Source organism: Rutidosis leptorrhynchoides, chromosome 4 (assembly GCF_046630445.1).
Source record: "Rutidosis leptorrhynchoides isolate AG116_Rl617_1_P2 chromosome 4, CSIRO_AGI_Rlap_v1, whole genome shotgun sequence".
NCBI classification, from domain to species: Eukaryota; Viridiplantae; Streptophyta; class Magnoliopsida; order Asterales; family Asteraceae; genus Rutidosis; species Rutidosis leptorrhynchoides.
Genome location: NC_092336.1, coordinates 606,689,162 through 606,707,801, shown reverse-complemented (window position 1 = coordinate 606,707,801; position 18,640 = coordinate 606,689,162). Strand labels below are relative to the sequence as shown.

Here is an 18,640-nt window from a genome sequence, read left to right as displayed (position 1 = left end):
ATTACGTTAGCATATAAATATATCACATATAATGTTTTTGACCAAATAATAAGCAAAAATCAGGAAAAACAGATATGGTCATAGTCCAGACTCACTAATGCATCCTAACAATTACCAGTTAAACACAATAATGTAATTTCTGGTTCCCTATGACCTCAAGCTCGGATACCAACTATAACGACCCGTCAAAATCGCTATTGACGCGGCACGTTAATCATTGATTCCACAGTGAGGTTTTGACCTCTATATGATACGTTTTGATAAAATATTGCATTCATTAAAATAAGTGACTTTCTAAACATAGAAAGTTATAAACATGTGGGCGAGTGCTTAGGTATAAGCAAAACCCCAAAATACATAAGTCTTTAATTTACAGGTTGACATCACAGTCCAAATATTTATTACACAGCGCAGTTTTATTTTGAATGCAATAAACTTTGTACAAAGCATGAGAGACTCCATGCAGGCAACAAGCACATCACAGCGGAAGCATTCTAAGGACCTGAGAATAAAACATGCTAAAAAGTCAACACGGATGTTGGTGAGTTATAGGTTTAATTGCTCGAGTCATAAACATATATAAAGATAGACCACAAGATTTCATCAAAAGTTTATCAATAGATTCTACGTAACAGAGCACCCTGGTAACTAAACTTAACGCTATAGTGATAATTACCCCATTCGTTTTAATACACGCAAACCAACGTGTCTTAAACTCAAATAACATACGTCCGTTGAAAGGCTAGCGCTCTAGCTCGGACGGGGATGTCAAGCCCTATGGATCCATATACAATTATTCGCGCCCACCAGTCCATATCCTATGTACTGGCAGCTACTAGTTACCAAAGCTAAGGGATTTTCGGTTTAACTCAGTGTAGAATTTTGTATGTACTTGTGTCTTATTGCGTTTAAAATAAATTGCATGTATTCTCAGCCCAAAAATATTTAAAGTATTTAAAAAGGGAGACTATAACTCACAGTTCAATATTGCGATTCAATATTGTAGGCAAATTGCGTAGACGTAATGATGGTAGACGACTGTATGGTTGGTCTTGGATTCAAGAACAATACCCCGAACAATACCCAATATTTCCTTATTTTAAAACGGTTTGAAACCCGAATTAAAAATACCCTCGAATATACTTTATTATTATTAAACTTAAAATTATAATTATAATTATAATTATAATTATAAAATAACGTACATATATATTTATGAAATATTTCGTCGAGCAAAACTGACCTTTTATAGTACTTTTCGATTTACTGTAGCTCATGCGATCGCATGAGTTTTCAGTGTTTTTGCCATGCGATCGCATGGCCGCCTTTTCTGTTTTTGTTTGCTAGTTCGTCGACATCAAATAGTGTTTACTGTAGCAAATAGTGTTCACTGTAGCAAATAGTGTTTACTGTAGCAAATCACTGTAGCAAAATCGTTTTCACTGTAGCACTGTAGCAAAATACGGTTTCACTGTAGCAAATAGTGTTTTACTGTAGCAATTTGTGTTTTACTGTAGCAAAGTAATTTTTACTGTAGGAAAGTCGTTTTTACTTGTACATATATATATACATACATATAATTGTTCATGAATCGTCGAGAGTAGTCAAAGGTAATTGTATATATGTAACAGTTCTAAAATTTTGAGACTCAATCTAACAGACTTTGTTTAACGTGTTAAAATAATAAATCGTATAGAGAATTGGTTTAAATAAGTCAAAAATTTTCGGGTCATCACACTAAGCCTTCAAATTGATCATGCATACATATCCTATTAACATATTTAGGCACAATTAACAATAGCTAGAACATAAACAATGCTTAAACATAATTAATTCGGATTACTTCTAGCACATAAACATGAAAGTAACAAAAACCCTAAATTGATAATCAAAAGCAATGAAAAAACACAAGAATTATGATTACCTTGATGTGAAAACACTTAAATTGAATGAATACTTGAAGAATTAAACCCCAAAAATCGAAACCCCCAAACTTAGGTTTTGGTCAAGAACACGAATCAACACCCAATTGGAATGATTTTGTAAAGATTTGGATGTTTTTGTGAAGTGTTATGACGAATTGATGATGTTTTAAGCTTCAATTTGTTGTTTAGATGATGAAAAATTAGGGTTTGGAGTGATGGTGGTCGTTGTTAATAGCTGCACATGAGTAATATATATATATATATATATATATATATATATATTTAATATTTCTCCATTTAAAACCTTTAAAACCGGCCCCAGCACTTTTGCACTGGCGTAAAATATGCCAAGTGTGGCGTAAAATACGCCTTCACAATTTCTGGCGTAAAAACTGGCGTATTTTTACGCCCAAGTTTGAGATTTTTTGCTGAGCCACGAGTAACAATGGCGTGAAATACGCCAAAAATGGCGTAAAATACGCCAGTACTCAGGTATTGAAAAATTTTTAACTTTCCCATTTTTTACATTTTTTCACACAACTCGTTTTTGGGACTAAAAACTCGACCCCCTCCCACACTTTTAGCATTGTATTGTCCTCAATGCAAAAAGTTAGAGATAGTCATTAAACCGACCTATTTTGAAGCCTTAAAATTGGTCCGTTGCGCCGTCTGCATGTACAAAAATAAAACACCCAACAACTTACAAACTTTACAAAAGTGTGCAGATTCTTGATGGAGTTGCGCACTCGACTCCTCTTCCATGCTTTAGCAACCATCGGGATCCTCGAATCTGATGTTGCTAAAGTCTAATTCCTTTCCAAATCTATCGTCAAGAGTGATCATAATATCCTCATTTTTAATCACCAACGTTTCCGTGTCAAAGTCCAGCGACATCCTTGTTGTTGTTAAAAACCATCGTCCCAACACAATTGGAGTGTTTTTGTCCGGCTCACAATCCATAATGAAGAAATCTTTTTTATAACCAATACCATGGATAATAAACGGAACATCTACTGCAACCCCGATTGGGTTATCAACGGGTTGATTCCCAAACCGGATCCTTGTAGTAGTTCGAACTAACTCCCGAATGCCTATAGACTTTGAAATTTCGGCTGGCATCATATTAACGCTTGCACCCGAGTCTAACAATGCCGAGTAAATTTTTTCATTTTGAAACCGACATACAACCGAAAAGTCCCCCGGATCTCTATATCTTGTACGAGGCTTGAACTCACATTGTGGTTTAGGTTTAACATACTCAACTTCAATAGTCCAACCTTCATCATCAACAAAAGACGTTTTGGTGTTGTTCATGAACTTGTCCATGTTTTCTTTACCCCACAAATTCTCAAGCGTCTCTCGGATCTCTTCTACATCTACATCCGGTTCCTTTTTAATTTAGGTGCTTCCTTAACCGTGTTAACACTAATGGTTTCAACTTTTCTTGAACTCGCATCACTCTTCTTTTTCAATTGTTTTTCCAAGTAGAAGAGAAAAGACTTTTCTTCTTCAATGATCTCTAAAAGTACATCACGTTCTTCAAGTCTTAATTCGAACAACATCTTCTCGGTTAGCTTGTGGTCACCCCTAGCTTTCTTGAATTCTTTATACTTTTGTTTCATTGAATCATATAGAATTTCAGCTTTTTCATCTTCACTCAACTCGGAATCTAAGTGTTGATCGAGGCGAATACCCCCACATTTAACACTTTGATAAATCTCCTCCATGTCTATCGTATCACCAACCAGTTCCTCGCTAACTTCTCCATTCGGTTCAGTCTCTTGTACCCCAAGCATCATGCAATAATCCTCTTCAAACTCTCTCTCAACTATATAGGCTGAAGGAAACCGCATGTTTTCCGAATTACAAAATCTAAAAGTTCCGTTTCCTCCTTCAAAAGTGATAGCTCCCGCCCCCGGGTCTATTTTACAACCAGCAATTGCAATGAACCCATGCCCTACTAATAATGGAATATCTTCATCCGTTGGCATATCAAAAATGGTGAATGGTACCTCAAGGAAAACACCATTCACACTAACCATCACATTTCGAAGAATCCCACGTGCCCTACACTTGGTATTGTTGCCAAGTGTGATTACCGCATCCGATTTCCTCAACTCACATAAAGTACACACATCATGAAATAATCATTTGTACATTTCATATGACATGATATTGATGGATGATCCTAAATCGGCAATCACCTTGAATTCTCGGTGATTGCTAACAAGTTGAGGTAATATTCCAATGAAACTTAATTCGAACAATATTTCACCCGGATCTTCTTTTTGATAAAGAATCTACGGCCTTCCCTTGGTATCTTCTTCCAACGACAACTTTTCTTCGAACTCATCAAAACATTCATCCGAAATAACCTTGGATACCGCATCCTCGGGCGCATCATCAAATCGCCCATCATCATCCCACACGTCACAATTGGGCATATGACTAATAGTAACATTTTGATCAAACCACGCATCAATATTCTCTTTAATAGTATGATTCCCCGATTCGTTCACCCGAATTGTTCTAAGTTGATGGACTTTCATGGGCTCAAAGTGAACCGTTTCAACTACCTTGGACTCTTTAAATGATGAATCTAAAGCGATTTTTAACCGTTGCCCATTAACTAAGAATGGTTCTTCGCCTTTTGGATCTTGTATCTCAATCGCCCAATGAGGAGTAACCTTAGTGACAACATACGGCCCATTCCATTTACTTTTCAATTTCCCCGCAAATAACTTCAACCTTGAATTAAATAGCCACACATTTTGCCCTACCACAAAAGTTCGCCTTACAATTTGCTTATCATGAAATGATTTCGTTTTCTCTTTGTAGATTTTCGAACTTTCATAAGCATCACGTCTCAATTCATTTAGCACTGATAGGTCTAACTTTCGTGCTTTTCCTGCCTCATCCATGTTCATGTTCACCTGTTTAATAGCCCACTCTGCACGATGCTCAATTTCAACAGGTAAGTGACATGCCTTCCCATAAACAAGTCGATAAGGTGAAGTACCAATAGGGGTTTTATAAGCTGTCCGGTAAGCCCAAAGCGCATCGTCTAGTCTTAAAGACCAATCTTTGCGATTGGAATTTACGGTTTTTTCTAAAATCCTTTTTAATTCCCTATTAGATACTTCCACTTGCCCACTTGTTTGGAGATGGTAAGGCGTAGCAATTCGATGATTTACCCCATAATCCCTTTAAAGTTTAGCAAAATGTGAGTTCTTAAAGTGTGAACCCCCATCACTAATTATGGCCTTAGGTACACCGTGACGACAAAAAATATTTTTATTAACAAACTTTAGGACAACTTTGTGGTCATTAGTCCAAGTAGCCACAGCCTCTACCCATTTGGAGACATAATCAACGGCTACTAATATGTACTCAAACCCGAAAGACGATGGAAAAGGTCCCATAAAATCTATGCCCCAAACATCAAAAATTTCACAAATCAAAATTGGGTTCATGGGCATTTCATTACATTTATAGATCCCCCCATCCGTTGACACCTAGCACAATTTTTAACATACTCACACGCGTCTCTGAAAATAGTAGGCCAAAAGAAACCTGAGTCGAGTACTTTGTACCCGGTTTTCTTTACTCCATAGTGTCCTCCAGATGCGAAAGTATGACAATGAGCTAGAATGTCTTTATGCTCATCTTCCGCCACACATCTCCTTATGATTTGGTCGGGTCCAATTCGATAAAGAACCGGGTCCTCCCAAATGTAATGCTTAACCTGCGAGAAAAAATAATCCTTCTTGTGCTTGTTCCAATGTTTCGGTACTTTTTTAGTCACCAAATAGTTAACAATATGAGCAAACCAAGGTACCTGCACAACACTAAACAAACACTCGTCCGGAAAATTCTCCTGGATCAGTTTAGCAGGGTCAAATGGTGGCGGGGGTATTCTAGACAAATGGTCAGCTACCATATTTTCTATACCCTTCTTATCCCTTATTTCCAAATCAAACTCTTGTAGCAACAAGATCCACCTTATTAATTTAGGCTTAGACTCTTTTTTCTCTAGTAAGTGCCTTAGGGCACTATGGTCCGAGAAAACAACTACCTTAGACCCCCACAAATATGATCTAAATTTGTCTAAGGCAAACACTACCACTAGTAACTCCTTCTCGGTTGTGGTATAGTTTATTTGGGCATCCGAAAAAGTCTTACTAGCATAGTATATAACTACCAGTTTCCTATCAACCCTTTACCCTAAAACAGCCCCAGCTGCGTAGTCGCTTGCATCACACATGATTTCAAATGGTTTAGTCCAATCGGGTGATTGCAAAATGGTTGCTTCGGTCAACTTACGCTTAAGGGTGCTAAAGGCCTCCTTACATTGGTCATCAAAGTCAAACGGTGCATCTTTTAACAACAAGTTGCACAATGGATTAGAAATCGCACTAAAATCTTTGATAAACCTACGATAGAACCCCGCATATCCCAAAAATGACCTTACCCTTTTGACATTGGTCGGTGGTGGTAACGTTGAAATTAGTTGCACCTTGGCCCTATCTACTTCAAATCCCCGTTCAGACACAATGTGTCCCAATACCACCCCTTCCCTCACTATAAAATGGCTCTTTTCCCAACTAAGGACAAGGTTGGTCTCGGTGCACCGCTTTAAAACTTTTTCCAAAATATTTAAACATGTTTCAAAAGACTTGCCAAATATTGAAAAATCATCCATGAATATTTCTAAAGACTCGCCTATTAACTCTGAGAAAATACTCATCATGCACCTTTGAAAGGTAGCCGGTGCATTACACAAACCAAAAGGCATTCGTCTAAAATCATAAGTTCCATAAGGACAAGTAAAAGTTGTTTTTTCTTAGTCATTAGAGTGAATAGGTATTTGATTATATCGCGAATACCCATCTAAGAAACAGTAAAATTTCTGACCTGACAACTTTCGATGATTTGATCAATAAAAGGCAAGGGAAAATGATCCTTTGAAGTCGCAGCGTTTAACTTCCTGTGGTCAATACATACCCTTTAACCCGTCACAGGACGGGTTGTGATCTTTTCTCCTTCTTCAGTTTCCATGACTGTGATCCCAACTTTCTTTGGCACTGTTTGCATGTGGCTTACCCACTGACTATCTGAAATAGGAAAAATAATCCCCGCATCCAACCACTTAAGAACCTCCTTCTTTACAACTTCCTGCATGTTCGGATTTAACCTGCGTTGTGTGTCACGAGCGGGTTTAACCTCCGGATCTGTAACTATATGATGCATGCACACTGAGGGACTTATCCTTTTCAAATCAACTATTGTCCAACCCACCGCAGCCTTGTACTTATGAAGCACCTCCATTAAATCTTTTTCCTGCACACCTGTTAAATCTAAAGAAATAATAACTGGCAAAGTGCCGTTTGTACCTAAAAATGCATACTTTAGATGAGAAGGTAATGGTTTTAGCTCGAGGGTCGGTGGTAACTCTAGCGAAGGTTTTGTGTTGGTGTCTATGGACTTGGGTAATGGCTCATATTTATGAGTCCAAGGTGGTAACCTAGAGTCCATTGTACTTGCTATGGCCAATTCAACTGCCTTAACCTCTTCACATTCAACATCTTCTTCATCACCTAAACAAAATACTTCCACATGGTCATTTGTTATCAAGTGAGAAGTATGTTTTTCAACTTGTTCATCAATCACATCTACCTGATAGCATTCATGGACACTTGAGGCATGAAGAGAATTAAAGATATTAATCTTCATCTTGTGATTCCCGAATGATATGTCCATGACACCCGTTCGACAATTAATGTGGGCATTTATGGTGGCCAAAAATGGGCGCCCCAAGATTATAGTGGGTTGGGCATCTCTATTCCTAGATTCAATATCCATTACAACAAAGTCAACAGGGTAATAGAAATCCTCCACTTTTACTATCACATCTTCTAATATTCCCCTAGGCGTTTTGATTGATTGGTCCGCTAGTTGAATAATTATGTCGGTTCTTTTCATTAACCCCAATTCAAATCGGTCAACTAGACAGAAGGGTAAAATATTAATGCTAGCTCCTAGGTCTAATAACGCATTTTTCACATTTACATTGCCTACAGTCACAGCTATCAATGGGGTCCCCGGGTCCTTAAATTTAGGTGGGAGTGTACCCGAAACAACCGCACTTAGGTGTTCGGTTAGCTCCACCTTTTTGGGTAAGGTCACCCTTTGCTTCCTCTTTTGAGTGCAAAGATCCTTTAAAAACTTAGCGTAGGACGGAACTTGCCTAATAGCATCGAGAAGGGGTAAATTTATCTTAACCTGTTTAAAGGTTTCCCACATATCCTCTGGTTGTGGTCCCTTCTTCCCATAAGGGAATTGGTTCGGGGACTCTAAGGCCTTGGGAAATGGGATGGTTTTTGATTCCGTCTCTGGTTTCCTGGTCTCATTAACGATTGGTTCCTTATCCTTCTCCCCTTTCCCATGGTTATTATTTTCACTTACCTCATCTTCATCAAGAACAATCGGTGACTTACTTGACTCTTGTTGCACTACCTCTTTTTCACCAACTTTATTGTTATACTTCTTTCCACTTCGCAAGGTACCTATCGTATTCACACTATGCCCTTTTCCCTGATCCTTATGATTCGGATTTAGAACCGTGTAGCTTGGAATTGTACCCGGCTCTCGATTTCCCTTACTTTCCGCTACATTACCAATCTCCTTAGCCAATGCACCAATTGACTTGTTTTGCACTTTCACTATTTTACGCATTTTGGAGATGAACGCGTCCATCTTGGTGTCCGAGCTAGATGGTTTATTGGGTGGGACATTGTTTTGATTTTGGTTTTGGTTTTGGCCTTGATTTTGGTAATTGTTTTGGTTTTGGTTCCGTTTGTTGGGATAAGGGTTTTGATAGTTTCGTTGATAGTTGCCTCGATTCTGAAAGTTTCCTTGGTTTTGAAAGTTATTCTGCGGTCTTTGTTGGGTCCCTGGGGTGGCATTTAGAGCATTGTTATTGCTCCAACTAAAATTAGGATGATTTCTCCAACCCGGATTATACGTGTTGGAGTATGGATCAAATCTTCGTCCCTGCACTTCATTAACTTGTTCCTCCATTATTTGTTGATTCAACGGTAGAATCCCATTTCTACATCCATATGCAAAGTGAGAAGGATCTCCACAAATCTTACAAACTTCCTGAACCTGCGAAATATTACAAGCAAGACCCTGGTTTGGGTTGTTAAATATAAGCATTTTCAAATCATCTAATTCTTGCTCTAAGTTCCTAGATGAACCACCCAAGTCGGAAACATGATTTACTCGGGAGGTACTAGGTTGTTTCTGATTAACCGAAGCCTGGTTTTTCGAACCCTTGCTTAACTGCTCAAAGAAGGTCCATTTGTCCTCACTAGATCGGGTTAAAAATGCTCCACCACTAGCTGCCAACAGGAATCGCCTATTCTGGGAATCCAAACTATCATAGAAAACTTTAACCAATTCCCATTTTGATATCTCATGGTGTGGGCATGCCCTAAGTAATTCCTTCAGACGTTCGTACGCTTCATGAAAAAGTTTGCCAGGCAATTGCCTAAAAGATTTTATTTACGTACGCATGTCTGAAGTTTTACTTATAGGATAAAATTCCTCTAAAAACCGTTTTATCATCTCCTCCCAAGTATTAATACTCTGGGCGGTCAAAGAGAGAAACCATCGTTTTGCATTATCTTTAAGTGAATAAGGAAATAATTGAAGACGTACCTCATCATCAGTGAAACCATTTACCTGAGTAGTAGCACATATCTCATTAAATTCAGTGATGTGTTCATATGGTTCCTCATTAACCATACCTCGGTAGGTTGGCAAGATCGAAATGAGTTGAGGTCGAACCTTAAATCGTCGTGTGTTTCCCCCTGCCGATGCTGGAAAAACAACGGAAGAATGATCCTCATAATCACCCGGTTGGTAGTAGGTGTCTACCCCTCTTTGTCGTTCAGCCATCTCGTTTCGTTGATTAAAAACTTCCTCTTCAGTATCGGAATCTGATTTAGGAGAGTTTGGTGGAACAATCGGATGTGACTCTATTTGTGGTTGAGTGGAAGCTGAAGCCACTGTCAAGCCCTTTAAGATTCTTGTAGCTTTTCGATTAGCTTTTGCAGATTTCTCGATTTTCGGATTTAAAGGCTCAAGATATTGATCTCCTGAACTCCGAGTTTGCATACACTAACCTGCACTTCAACAAAAAAAAAAAAGAATACCGAGCGTAAAACTGACAAACAAAATAAAAGAACATTATTTTTGGATTTTTTTATGTTTTATAATTTTTATGGTTTTTCTAATTTAACAAGAAAGCAATTAAAATAAGAGCTTGTAAATCAAGCGTACACCTCCCCGGCAGCGGCGCCAAAATTTGATCGGTGTCGAAGGGCCGGTCAAAAATAACCTAATTACTCTACTTTAGATAGGGTAAGCAGGATTCGTTTCACGGGAAGTTATGGTTAACTAACAAGCAATTTCAAGATTGGTTTGTTGGTTTAACTAAAAACTACTAAGATTAATCAACTACTTAAAACTTAAAACTTAAACTAAAGTGCAATTGAAAAGATTAAAATGTAAACAATGATATTAAAACCTTTATCCTTTCACAATCCCAATCTAATATGTATTCATTCAAACAAGTATTATGTTTATCAATTGTTGCTCAAATCTCATAGACAAGATTTCTTGAGTTCATTACTTCTATTACTTTGGGATTAAACTATGCAATCTAGACAAGGTGTCTTTATCCCTAATCTAATTAACACTAAGTTGGATCAAGAACACACTGTTAAATCACAATAATTTAACTTGCAATAACAAAACATAGAACTTGCATTAATCAACTATCAAATTGATTCGCAATATCATCGATAATGCTAAAAACGAACATATATTTCATAGCATTATCCCTCAAGAAAGACAAGCTTTTAGTTGCAATTGTCCTATTTACAAGTGATATTCGTTTAAATAATAAAAGGTGAAGACAAAAGACAGATTCGACGAATTGAAGACGCAAACGACCAAAAAGCTCAAAAGTACAAAGTACAATCAAAGTGGTTCCAATTATTGATAAGAAACGTCTCAAAATTACAAGAGTACAAGACGCGAAACGCAAAGTACAAGATATTAAATTGTACGCAAGGACGTTCGAAAATCCGGAACCTGGACCAAAGTCAACTCTCAACGCTCGACGCAACGGACTAAAAATTACAAGTCAACTATGCACATGAATATAATATAATATATAATTAATTCTTAAAATTAATATATATATTATATTATATATTATAAACGTCGGCAAACAAGAAAACAAACTCATGTGAGTTGATACCTACCTCCATGCGATCGCATGGCCTGGAGGCACAAAAGCCATGTGATCGCATGGCCCTGAAAAGTTGGCCACATGCTATAAATTCGCGTGTTTTGGCTCAGTTTATATCATATATCCATCTCTCTATCTCACTCACGTATATATATATATATATATATATATATATATATATATATATATATATATATATATATATATATATATATATATATATATATATATATATATATATATATATATATTTATATTATAATTTTAATTTTAATTTTAAATTCTAATAATAAGGGTACGTTAGCGAATGTTGTAAGGGTGTAAGTCGAAATTCTGTCCGTGTAACGCTACGCTATTTTTAATCACTGTAAGTTATGGTTAATGTTATTTTTAAATTAATGTCTCGTAGCTAAGTTATTATTATTCTTATTTAATGCCGAAGTAATCATGATGTTGGGCTAAATATTAAAATTGGGTAATTGGACTTTGTACCATAATTGGGGTTTGGATAAAAGAATGACACTTGTGGAAATTAGACTATGGGCTATTAATGGGTTTTATATTAACTAAACGATACATCGTTAATTTAATATATAGACTTATAATTTGACGTATTTATATATAACCACATACGCTTGACTGGGCACGGTGGGCGGGATATCTATAAATACCAATAATTATTCATTTTACTGAACACGGAACTGGATTAATAGTTAATAGACTTGTTGAAACAGGGGTGGTTTACATTCAAGGATAATTGGTGTAATTGTTAACAAAGTAGTTAAACCTTGGTCTACACGCAGTCGATAACCTGGTGTATTCATTAAACAAAGTAATAAGACCTTGTTACAATTCTAATCCCCAATTAGTTGGAATATTTGACTTCGGGAATAAGAATAATTTGACGAAGACTTTCGCACTTTATGATTATGACTGATGGACTATTATGGACAAATTCGTATGGACATATCGAATAATCCAGGACAAAGGACAATTAACCCATGGTAATAAAACTAAAATCAACACGTCAAACATCATGATTATGGAAGTTTAAATAAGCATAATTTATATATTTCATATTTAATTGCACTTTTAATTATCGCAATTTTATCTATTGTTATTATATTTAATTGCACTTTTAATTATTGTACTCTTTAATTGTCGTACTTTTTATTTATCGTAATTTCATTATCGTTATTTACTTTACGCTTTAAATTAAGTTATATTTATTTTTAATATTTTACATTAGGTTTTAACTGCGACTAAAGTTTTAAAATTGACAAACCGGTCATTAAACGGTAAAAACCCCATTTTTATAATAATAATATTACTTATATATTTTTGTATTTTTACAAATATTGTTTTTTAAAAATATAGCGTTAAGCTTGTTTTAAGTCTCCCTGTGGAACGAACCGGACTTACTAAAACTACACTACTGTACGATTAGGTACACTGCCTATAAGTGTTGTAGCAAGGTTTAGATATATCCATTCTATAAATAAATAAATATCTTGTGTAAAATTGTATCGTATTTAATAGTATTTCCTTGTAAAAATTAATACTATTTCCTAGTACACCTCGCACACATCAAGTATTTTTGGCGCCGCTGCCGGGAAGAAAGCTTAAACGCCGGAAGCGAAACGCTATCTAAAAAAAGAGATTTTTTATTAAGTTCTTTGTATAAAAATATATATGTTTTAAATATTAAAAATACAAAAATATAAAAAGAAAAACAAAAAAAATATATATATATTTAAGAGTTTGTTAAATATATAAGTTTTATAAAGTTTCTTTATTTTTATTTTAGTTTGTAAAAATATAAGTTTTATATAAATATTATATATATATTTAAAACAGAAAACTGAAAAAAAAATATATAAAAACCACGTGGCCCGGTACTGTAGCAGCCCAACTCTGGCCCGAAACCCTAGCTCATGCGATCGCATGAGCCCGAAGGCAAAACTTCATGCGATCGCATGATCGTACCTGACACGCCACTGTTTGACCTAATCCAGCATTAATTACGGAGTATATTATTATTACTATGTATTATTTAATTAAACCCTAATTAGGTTTTTATTTATTTATTATTTAGTTTAGTTTTATTAATTAATTTGTATTTTTAGTTTATTTAGTTTTATTAAATATATAAAATTAATAGTTTTATAAAATAAATAATATAAAAATAATATTTTTATAAAATTGTACTTTTTACAACTTTAAGTTTATTTTTATATTTTGTATCTTTTTATTCGTTTTAGCGTAATATTTATATTTTTCGCTTGTAATTAGTTTTAAGATATAGTTTTTGCCATAATTATTTTTATTTCTAGATTTTTAGGCTTTGCCGTAAAATCTCTTAAGTGCTTTTTCTTTAGACTAAGATTTAGGTGCTTTAGAATTTTGCGACGCCGTTTTTATATTTTAGTACTTTTTAAGTTATTGCCATTTGGGATATAGTTTTTCTTTTAAGCTTTAATATTTTTAGACGCAACTTTTAATTCTTAGTTTTTAGTTCCTTTTTAAGTTTCGACGCGCTACTTTCTTATTTTTATTTTTCGACGCCTATTATTTTTTGACCTTTTATTTTTCAACGTTTTTCGACGCGCTCTTTTTCTTTCTTATTTCTCGACACTCTAGTTTTTAGGACATAGAATTTTCTATTTCTTCTCTAAAATTTCTTTAAAATTCAACGAAAAATTATTTTAAGCAGTTAAATTGATAGACATCCAAATTTTCTGCTTCGTAATAATAGTTGGATTTGTTAGTGGCTGAGTTGTGAGCTTCCGATTTAAAGGGTTCTGGCTCCCTGCTGCATCTATTGGCTATTCGAAACGTGGGCAAAAGCATAAAAGTCTATTAATTTGATAACTTATATAATTTTTATCTTTTATAACTAATAGGATATTCAGTGAATGCACCGAGCAAAACGTTCACCACCTTTTATACGTTCACCACCTGTAACTCGATCAAGACATCTAGCAAATATTGTCGCCATTGATTTTTCTTTAGAATCGTCATCAAGTCGACCAAGTACTCCAATTCAAATTTCCGATAATCCATTTTTTGAACCCGACCTCACAATTGAGAATCCGGAGAATATTCAGGGACGATTCCGAGATCCTGAACCATTAATCTTTCCTCCGGAACCACCAATCATTCAAACAGAGATTGTCGAGGAACAACCCATTAAATCAGAATCCTCTAGTGATTCAGATTCAACAAATTCAATCATGGAAAATCTGGAACCTCAAAGTATGGAAGACCGAATGAGAGCTAAATGCACTGGCCAAGGTCACTCAATTACTCAACCAGACATTAATGCACCAGATTATGAAATCAAAGGACAAATTCTACACATGGTAACAAATCAATGCCAATTTAGTGGTGCGCCGAAGGAAGATCTAAATGAACATCTTCGTACCTTTAATAGGATCTGTACACTATTTAAAATCCGAGAAGTTGAGGATGAACAGATATATCTCATGTTATTTCCCTGGACTTTAAAGGGAGAAGCCAAAGATTGGTTGGAATCGTTACCTGAAGGGGCGATTGATACATGGGATGTTTTAGTTGAAAATTTTCTTAAACAATTATTTCCGGCATTTAAAGCCGTAAGACTTCAAGGAGAAATTGTTACGTTTACACAGAAGCCAAATGAAACTCTATATGAAGCATGGACAAGATTTGGAAAATTATTGAGAGGATGTCCGCAATATAGTTTAGACACCTGTCAAATAGTACAAATATTCTACCAAGGATGCGACATCACTACAAGAAAAGACATCGATATAGCAGCTGGTGGTTCTATTATGAAGAAAACAGCAACTGATGCTTACAAAATTATTGATAACACTGCTTCCCACTCACATGAGTGGCACCAAGAAAAAGATATCGTTAGATCATCTAAAGCAGCTAGAGCCAATTCTAGCCATGATTTAGATTCCATTTCTGCAAAGATAGATGCTGTCGAGAGACGAATGGAAAAGATGACTAAGGATATTCACTCAATACGAATTAGTTGTGAGCAGTGTGGAGGACCACATTTGACAAAAGATTGTCTCAGTATTGAACTAACAATGGAACAAAGAGAGAATGTTTCATACATAAACCAAAGGCCTGGAAATAATTATCAGAATAATTATCAACCGCCAAGACCAATCTACAATCAAAATCAGAACTATAACCGAAATGTTCCATACAACAACCAACAAGGTCCAAGCAATCAACATGTATCCAATAATACTTACAATCAGCAAAGACCTATTTTTCAAAATAAACCACCACAAACCGATGATAAAAAGCCAAATTTAGAAGATATGATGTCGAAGCTAGTTGAATCTCAAACATAGTTTTTCACATCTCAGAAACAAACCAATGAACAAAATGCTCAAGCATTTAGAAATCAACAAGCTTCTATTCAAAATTTGGAACAAGAAGTAAGTAATCTAGCAAGGTTGATAGGTGAAAGAAAACCGGGAAGTTTATCTAGTGATACAAATGCTAACCCCCGGAATGAAACAGCTAAAGCCATTACCACAAGAAGTGGTATTACACTTAAACCACCTGAAATACCTATAATTTCTGATGAAGCTATTCATACTCCACAAGAACCACAATCTGATCAAGATAAGGAAAAAGAACCTGTAGTTGAAAAGGTTAATGAAGATAACACAGTTAAGGCTAAACCTTATGTTAAACCATACCAACCACCACTTCCTTACCCGAGTAAAATGAGAAAAGAAAGACTTGAAGCCGAGCAATCCAAATTCTTGGATATGTTTAAACAAATAAATGTAAATCTTCCTTTCATTGATGTAATTTCAGGAATGCCTAGATATGCTAAATTTCTGAAAGATCTTATCACAAATAGAAAGAAAATGGAAGAACTCTCGGCTGTTACTATGAATGCTAATTGTTCTGCAGTGCTGTTGAATAAGATACCAGAAAAATTATCTGATCCAGGAAGTTTCACAATTCTATATTTTCTGGGTAGTCTTAGTTCAATAGAAGCATTGGCAGACTTAGGTGCTAGTATAAATCTAATGCCGTATTCACTATACGCTAAACTAGACCTTGGAGAATTGAAACCAACACCAATAAGCATACAACTAACCGATCGATCAGTAAAATATCCTAGAGGGATAATGGAGAACATGCTAGTTAAAGTTGGTACTTTAGTATTTCCAGTAGATTTTGTTATTTTTGGAAGGACCCGTTCATATACATTATAAACGATTCACAATAGTTGATTACATCGCGAGGTATTTGACCTATATATGATACATTTTACAAACATTGCATTCGTTTTTAAAAGACAAACTTTCTTTACAATGAAAGTTGACGGCATGCACATCATTTCATAATACATCCAACTATAATTGGCTTAATAATAATCTTGATGAACTCAATGACTCGAATGCAACGTCTTTCAAAATATGCCATGAATGACTCCAAGTAATATCCTTAAAATGAGCTAATGCACAACGAAAGATTTCTTTAATACCTGAGAATAAACATGCTTTAAAGTGTCAACCAAAAGGTTGGTGAGTTCATAGGTTTATCATAACGATCATTTCAATATATTAATAGACCACAAGATTTCCGTTTATAAATATATGTACACTCGCAAGTGTATAAAAGTATTCTATAAGTTGTAGGCACCCGGTAACAAGCCTTAACGTTCATGTTTTACCCTCTGAAGTACACCAGATCAGGTGTGTTTAAAATAACCTCGAAGTACTAAAGCATCCCATAGTCAAGATGGGGTTTGTCAGGCCCAATAGATCTATCTTTAGGATTCGCGCCTACCGTACATAGACAATTAGTTTAATGTTACCAAGCTAAGGGTATATTTCTGGTTTAAACCCACGTAGAATTAGTTTTAATACTTGTGCCTATTTCGTAAAACATTTATAAAAACAGCGCATGTATTCTCAGTCCAAAAATATATATAAAAGGGAGCAAATGAAACTCACAATACTGTATTTCATTGTAAAAATACATATAACGTCATTTAACAAGTGCAAGGTTGGCCTCGGATTCACGAACGTATCAATATTGAGATTCAATATTGCAGGAAAGTACGTAGACGCAACGGAGATGATAAACACTAGATTGACCTCACGAGCATACCCATGAACCATACCCATCACCTCCATAGCTATAAACCATAATTTCCTTAGCTTCGACTCATTCAAAAAAACTATTTTGAAATCACTCGGACAGCACTCCGTCGTAATATTTTATGTATACTAATAATATTTTGAAATAATACAGAGCAATATATATATATATATATATATATATATATATATATATATATATATATATATATATATATATATATATATATATATATATATATATATATATATATATATATATATATATATATATATATATATATATATATATATATATATATATATATATATATATATCGATTGAGAGAGTTTAGAGAAATATATTTTCAAGTTTCTATGAAATAATGAAACCTATTGAATTCTATTTATAATAGATTTTTGAATTATTAAAGTAAATTATTAAAGTATGAATTATTAAAGTATGAATTATTAAAGTGAATTATTAAAGTATGAATTATTAAAGTGAATTATTAAAGTATGAATTATTAAAGTAAATTATTAAAGTATGAATTATTAAAGTGAATTATTAAAGTATGAATTATTAAAGTGAATTATTAAAGTTAAAGTAAAGTAAAAGTAAAGTAAAGGTAAAGTTAAAGTATAGTAAAAGTATAAAAATTATGTATGTATAATACGCGTATAAATATATATAATATTAATTTAAATCGTTATATATATTTAATGAAATAAAATATAAATATCGTTATATTTATTATACTGGTTAAGTAATGAGTTGTCAAAAGTGATTCTAGATATTTATAAAAGTTATATACGTTTTAATAATAAAGTTTTTTTTTAAACTGAAAACGTCTTTGTACGTTTGAAAATAGATTAATAGAATATTATGGAAACCAATTCTCCACTAACTTTTGTCTAACTTTCGTAAATGACACTTTTTGTTTTTATTTATAAATAGCTTTACAAATTATTCTGAATATCGTTAAGAGGAATAGATTTTTTCAAATCATAGTGGACCTCTCAACAGAGACTTGTAATCATAATTCAATGTTTCTGATAATTCAATCATTTAATATATATTTTTTTTAATTTCGTCGAAAATCATATTGAAACAAATACGTTCATGTAAAGTATTATACGTTTAATACTTTATTAATATTCTCAAGTTATAATATATATATACATATACATATCTATTTATATATAACGGTTCGTGAATCGTCAGAATTTGGTCGAGGTTATAATGAATGTATGAACACAGTTTAAAATTCTTGAGATTTAACTTAACA

General features: G+C 34.3%; 1 non-coding gene and 1 pseudogene across 1 annotated transcript; both read right to left on the bottom strand.

Annotated features, from left to right (window-relative positions):
• Window positions 1-4,225: 4,225 nt before the first annotated feature.
• LOC139842992 (uncharacterized) lies at window positions 4,226-8,681 on the bottom strand (annotated as a pseudogene).
• A 6,183-nt stretch (window positions 8,682-14,864) lies between these two features.
• Window positions 14,865-14,971, bottom strand: LOC139846204 (small nucleolar RNA R71). Its single transcript, XR_011758936.1, has one exon. It is a non-coding gene; the product is annotated as a small nucleolar RNA R71 (small nucleolar RNA).
• Between the last annotated feature and the right edge of the window lie 3,669 nt (window positions 14,972-18,640).